Source organism: Lepidochelys kempii, chromosome 1 (genome assembly GCF_965140265.1).
Source record: "Lepidochelys kempii isolate rLepKem1 chromosome 1, rLepKem1.hap2, whole genome shotgun sequence".
Lineage (NCBI taxonomy): Eukaryota > Metazoa > Chordata > Testudines > Cheloniidae > Lepidochelys > Lepidochelys kempii.
This window is the reverse complement of record NC_133256.1, coordinates 115,749,114-115,755,848: the sequence shown is the minus strand read 5'-3', so window position 1 is coordinate 115,755,848 and position 6,735 is coordinate 115,749,114. Positions and strand designations below refer to the sequence as shown.

The following is a 6,735-nucleotide window of genomic DNA, read 5'->3' as shown; positions in this document are numbered from 1 at the left end:
AGCCTCTGTTTGCCAGAAGCTGGGAATGAGCGACAGGGGGATCACTTCATGATTACCTGTTCTGGTCATTCCCTCTGGCATTGGTCACTGTTGGCAGACAGGATACTGGGCTAGACGGACCTTTGGTTTGACCCAGTATGGCTGTTCTTATGTAGAAAATTTCTCATGCCCTCCCACCCAGTAATCTGAAATGGCTTTCATCTTGTTGACCTGCTGGGTACACTGCAAAGCCCATTTGTTCAATCTGGTGTTTGAAATGGGCTGAGATGGTCGAAGAGATGGATGCTAAGAGGTTTTGGCTTGTAATACAGGAGCTGTGCTGCTGTTTTGGCTCTGTATTTGTATTTTTGTATTGTTTATTTCTGAATGTCAAGACTTTGGTAGGCATTATTTTAATTCAAATACATAAAATAGCGTTTGTAAAGCATTTTGAGATTCTCAAATGAAAATTGCCATATAATGCAACATATTATTATTATGTTAAAACCAGAAGAGGTTTCTTAATTCAGCCTCTTAGGAATCACCCAGCAAGGCTACACTTTCTGAAAACTTAAGAAATTCGAAGGAAGAGCACCTCAATATTTTTACATTAAGCATAAACTCTTTATAAAACAAAACCTATTTTAAAATATTAAAGTCTTGGACAATGCTTCAAAGCCTGCAATAATGTCTTAAGAAGAATTAGACTTCACATAAGGCCCTGTGCCACTTCCTGCAGCCCCCATTAGCCCGAAATGGTGAACGACGGCCAGTGGAAGCTGCAATCGGCTGAACCTGCGGACGCTGCAGGTAAACAAACCGTCCCGGCCTACCAGCGGATTTTTCTGATGGGCCACATGCCAAAGGTTGCCAATCCTTGACCTATTACCATCACCTTTCTAGCCAAAGCCTCTCTTATAGAATATGTCCTCCTAAATTCATTGTGTCAGTCCTTATCAGTTCATTTATTTATTCTAGCCACTTGGTAAAACCAAGAATGATAGTTGATGTTTGACAAAAGAAATGAACAGTTGATGTGTACCTGCGAGCTTGATAAATTATATCTTCATGTGTTTTTAAATAGTCAGTTACAGAGTTAAGGTCTTGATCAAGAATAGGGTACACAATAGGAGATGGAGTTGTGTTTGTCTTCTGAGAACAAGACCTGAAGACAAGAAGAAGACAGTCCAAATTCCCAGATATGTAACCTTAAGGGCCACGGAGGCCCAGATGTGGGTGGAAAGCTGAAGATTCCCACCCTAAGATCAGGAACTGGTGTCTCTACTGCCCTGACAGAGGCAACGGGCTGGAAGTCAGATGCGCTAACCACTGTGTGGCCCTCTGAACTCCCATCACAGGCACATCCTAAAATTTAACAAAATTTTGAGAACATATTCAGTCCCTCAGCAAGAAAGACAAAATATTAAGCCTTATAAATTTTCATCTAAAGTTCTTAAAATCATTTTGTGAGACAGATCTAAGACAACGAATGCAATTTATTGCAGTAAATGGAACACATTCTTGAATTTGAGCATTACAAATAGGCAAGATCAAGACCCCCAAATGTACCATTTATCATCAAACTTACAAAATCTAACAATGACTTATTTCATTCTGGTTTACAACTTCAGATCACTAGAGTGCATTTAGCAGTCATTTCAACTTTTCATATACAGATTGAGCCCAGAAGAAAAACTTACAATCCACCAGTCCAGAACTGTAAATGGATTGGAGTTTTAAAACTGCTGATCATACTAATAGTATCTGAAGAGTAATCTCTTCTAAAAGATCTAGGAATGAGCGACAGGAGATGGATCACTTGATGATTACCTGTTCTGCTCATTCCCTATGAGGCACCTGGCATTGGCCACTGTCGGAAGACAGAATACTGGGGTAGATGGACCTTTGGTCTGACCCAGCAGGGCCGTTCTTATGTGCTTATTTACAGATCTGAGACATGAAAATTAGTCTTTTTATTGACTGCAACCTCAAAGCTATACACTTTGATGAGTGGTTTCAGAGTAACAGCTGTGTTAGTCTGTATTCGCAAAAAGAAAAGGAGTACTTGTGGCACCTTAGAGACTAACCAATTTATTTGAGCATAAGCTTTCGTGAGCTACAGCTGTAGCTCACGAAAGCTTATGCTCAAATAAATTGGTTAGTCTCTAAGGTGCCACAAGTACTCCTTCACTGTGATGAGTGTGACAGATAGGGTGACACCTTTTTCAAAAGGCAAAGTGGGATACATGCAGGAGGTCTGCCCCCACCTCCCTCGTGGCCCTGCCCCTTGCTCCTCCTCTTCCCCCTGAGGCATTTCCCCCTGGCCAGGCTGGAAGCTGGAGATGGGCTGTGGTAAAAGCTGCCTAGTGAGCCCAGGCCACTGTGGGAAGCCCCGGACCCTCCACCTGCCCTGGGCAGCACACCCCAGGAGGTGGGGACATGGGCTGGGGGGCTGCTCTCAGGCTCAGTGGCCTGGGCTCCCTAGGCAGCTTTTACCACAGCCTGGACCAGCTCCAGCTTCCGGTCTGTCCGGGGCAGGGCCTCGGGGGGAAGAGGAGGAGCAGGGACAGAGCCTTGTGGTAAGGGGGGCTTAGGCTCACCTCAGCCTCCCCTCTCTCCACCACCCCTGAGCCTTTGGTAGGTACAGAGCAGCACTGCAAGGAATCTTGGACAAATGCTGTCCTGGCATCATTCAGCCTGGCACTGGGATTTGAACTTTGCATTTTGGGACTGTCCCATCCAGTTCGGGACTGGTGGTCACCCTAGTGACAGGGTGACTTAGAAGGGTTTCTTTTAAAAAAAAATCTGGTTAATGGAAGGAATTATTTCAAGGATATAGCCCAATTCAGCTTTCTCCTCTCTTTTGGTGTTTTCACTGCTAGTGTAACTAGACAGGTTTCAGAGTAGTAGCCGTGTTAGTCTGTATTTGCAAAAAGAAAAGGAGTACTTGTGGTACCTTAGAGACTAACCAATTTATTTGAGCATAAGCTTTCGTGAGCTACAGCTCACTTCATCGGATGCATTCAGTTAGTCTCGCAGGTGCCAAAAGTACTCCTTTTCTTTTTAGTGTAACTAGAGTTGAGTATAGCAGTTACCTTTGTCCTCTGTTTCTTTTTCTATGTCTATCAAAAATATTAACCAACATACTTCTGTTTTTTAGGAGTTCTGCATAAGGGAGGAATGGTGCCTTCAGAGAAATGACTGAGTGCCTTTTCGGAGTGAGGCATGATGAGAATCTTCCCTAGGTATAAAGAGAAATCCTAGCAGAAGAAGCTTAATTTGGTAGGCTGCAGACACGGAAGGGATCTAGGCCCAATTAGAGAACCAACTTTTGTCTCTTTATATATTTTTTTGTTTGTGTTAATAAGTTAGAACTATTTTTTTAAACAACACACCTTGAATCCGTGCATTTTATGCTTGGAGCTCTGGGGATCCTGCTGACTCCATGTCACATCAGAAGGTGGTGTTTAGGGATCTCTGTAAGGACAACCAGGAAATCCTAGAGATCCAAGCATATGGTTAAGACTATGGAATGATGCTATGGTCCTAGAAACACCAAAGGATGTGCTTGTCCTAAAACAAAATTTGAGAACCTTGGCCACTTTTTCTAGGGCAGAGTTACTGGATGAGCAAAAATAAAATGTAAAAGGTAGCCTAAGAGTATCTTTGAAAGAGCAGCTTGGGTCCAAGTGATTGGTACATGATATCAACAATGTTTCAACAGTTGAGGTATGAGCTGTTGCAGGCCCTGCTTCTCCAACTACATTTCAATGAGATCATTAAGATTTCTAGAGCTTGAGGCATTATACAACATGGCCTGTTCTCTTGCTTGCTACAGATCTGAGATAAATTTTATGTTACCTCTGAGATTAAAGAACAACAATAAACCCTCTCTGTCCCAGCCACACAAATCTGAACTAAATAGGCTATGTCATTTTGTTGATACTACTAATTTATTCATCATTTATTTAAACAGAATATAATCCTTCAGGAAGGCAAATAGATTGTGTCACTTTTCAGACTTTCATGAACCATCTTAAGGACATCTTTGGATAGAGTTGTCACGATTACAGGGCTAGCTGCACCTTTGCCCTTTTTCTGGACTCTATGAGCACATCTTAGGCATCAGGCCTTATGCCTTTACCTATCTTGGGGTGGAATTCTACAATTTTCCCTCTCCTAGGCTGTGCTTGGGGGTACAGTTCCAATGTATCAACTGTGCTTACCAGCTCTGACTGAGTTCAAACACCTGTGATCTTCTTTTTGGGAGTCTTTGGCAAGCAGTATATAGCGATCAGACAGCCTGCTTGAACCAAAGTATTGTTTTTATTAATAATAGGAACAAAACATTTAGTGAGAAAGGACTTTAGAATAACAGTCTACACACATCTTACCTGAAGTATTACTCTTCCTTGATGGTAACCCAGGCAGACGTCCCAGCACATGCCTGTATCTTAATCCGGTTCCCCCAAACAACTTGCCCTCAATCATTTTGAAACTGCTGTAGTCCTGTTCATCCTACATTCATTCATTCATTCATTCATTCATTCATTCATTCATTCAGTAACCAGGTCAGCACACAGCACTCCTAAATTATTACAGAGCAGCTCCACTTCCATCACATGAGTATTAATGCCATCACTTGTCAGACACATATTGTTAACATCTGCCTTGCATATGACTATAACATGGATTCACACTGGAAAACTTTTCACCTGTCAGATAGTTAGTGCCCACAGTGGCACTGTGGGAGCAGTGCCTACACAAAATATTAATCCAGTTTATGATACCTATCTCATATAAATATATAGGGAAGGAGCCTGAGTCCTACAAAGGTCACTTTGCTTCCAGACAGTGCCAAGTGACCTTAAAGCTACTGCAAAGAGGCAGCTGAAGATTCCCCCAGCATCCCGGCTGGAGTGGGGTATACCGAGGCGGAGAGGGGATGTGACGGGGACAGGGGGACAGGGCCAAAGGGTGATGTGCTCTGCTGATCTCCTGTTGGTGAATGAGCCCGAAGGGATCGTTCTAGTTGATGCATGTTAAAGCAGCTTTAACTTTTATGGGAGGCTGGTTTTGTGGCCAGGATTGGGGAAGAATAAAGGAGCTTCAGGGCAACCTTTATTTCTTCATAAGCTGCATCAGGTATGAGTTCAGCATGACTAAGGATTGTACCATTTGCAAATCCTTATGTGAACGGGTTACATTCACCCCGTTGCAAAGGGCCAGCACACAGCCTATGCACCACTTTAGTCTTGTTTAAGCCTTGTTGTAATGACTTGTGCCCTAACTCCATAGACATTAAGAGGTCCCTAGGCCAGATGATTTTCACCCAGTGTGCATGCCCAGTATTCTGAATATGATGTAATGGATACCATATAATCCAACTGGGGATGGTTGCTGTGGACTAGTTTCTGTATGAGTAAGCGAGAACTTCTAAAGCTATTTAACATGTCTTTCTTTAGCAGTTAATGGGCTATGAGATCCTCGGAGGATTCAGCTGCAGGAGCAATTTTCTCAGCAACTGCCATACTAGTTCCTTGGTATACGTTGAGACACAAGCCAGTATAAAATGCTGTGTTTAGATCATGGATGTATCTGCCAGCACAGATAAGGAGCTGCTTGCCAAATCTAAACATACACACAAAACATTGACTCAATCACACACAAACATAAACAAGCAAACAAATACCCCCTACCCTCTCCAATAAACTAATCAAGCCATTTCTCCTACTGACTGGGAAAGAAAAAAAGAGACAGACTGTTATTGTTATTTCACTTCTGAATTCTTGGGAGGTGTTCAGATGCTGCACTTGCTGCAGAGCCATAGAAACACATAAATAGATAGAAACATGCAGAGTTAGGAGTCAGTTGTAGGCTTATTCAAAACAGACTGAATCTTAAAAATCTTGTCAGTTTTCTTAAATGATATATCTGAATTAATCCTTTGTATTAGGTCCTTTACTACAGTCTGGCACACTAAAAAGTAACAAAATCAGTTAACAAAAATTAGGCGTAATGAGAGAAATTGATCCCTAGAATAAACTCATTAAACTCAGTGGAATTTTTTATAGCATGGATGAATTTGGCCCAGTTAACTTTTGTTTTTAAAATCCTAGTCTTACTACAGACACTTATGGGCATTAGATATTATGAATCAGTGACTGACCTTACAGTAAGATTCAAAAGAATGATTGTTTTATTTTGATAAGACACACTTTTCTTTACCTTGATTGATTTTACTTTCTAGTGATGAACCTTCAGGGTTTAATGCAAGTATTCAAGTGGTGGACAACATGAATTTTCATTAGGACATAACAAGTCTTAATATGGCTTCTGATTCATTCCCAATTTAGAAAGGCATAATACCGAAGATGTTAGAGTATTTGGAAGATATGAAGGCCAGAGATCATGCCATAAATAACGAAGAGAATAATTAAATTAGGGCCTCTTAGAATGAACATTCTAAATTAAGAACCAAAACACGGCATGTACAGTATTTTAAAAATAAACAAATGACGTAGCTGTCAATTGAGTTCAACCGAACTAGTCATATGAGTGAAGTTACTCACATGTGGAAGTGCTTGCAGGATCAGAGCCATAGGTATCTCTCCTTCTGTCTGCTACAAGCAGGGCTGGATTTAGGGACAGGCAACCCAGGAGATCACCCGGGGTGCGGGGCTTGGAGGGCGCCGGGCTTAGGGTGTTGTTTCTTTTGTTAGCAACAAAAGGGAAAATATAATGTTTGAGGTAAAA

At 41.8% G+C, this 6,735-nt stretch overlaps 1 protein-coding gene across 1 annotated transcript in view; it reads left to right on the top strand.

Moving 5' to 3' along the window:
* The window catches only part of TMEM182 (transmembrane protein 182), a 41,776-nt gene continuing 35,041 nt past the window's right edge, over nt 1–6,735 (top strand). Inside the window, 2 exon segments of the mRNA XM_073351546.1 lie at nt 1–789; nt 3,140–3,261. The gene's annotated coding sequence lies outside the window, so the exon portion shown is untranslated.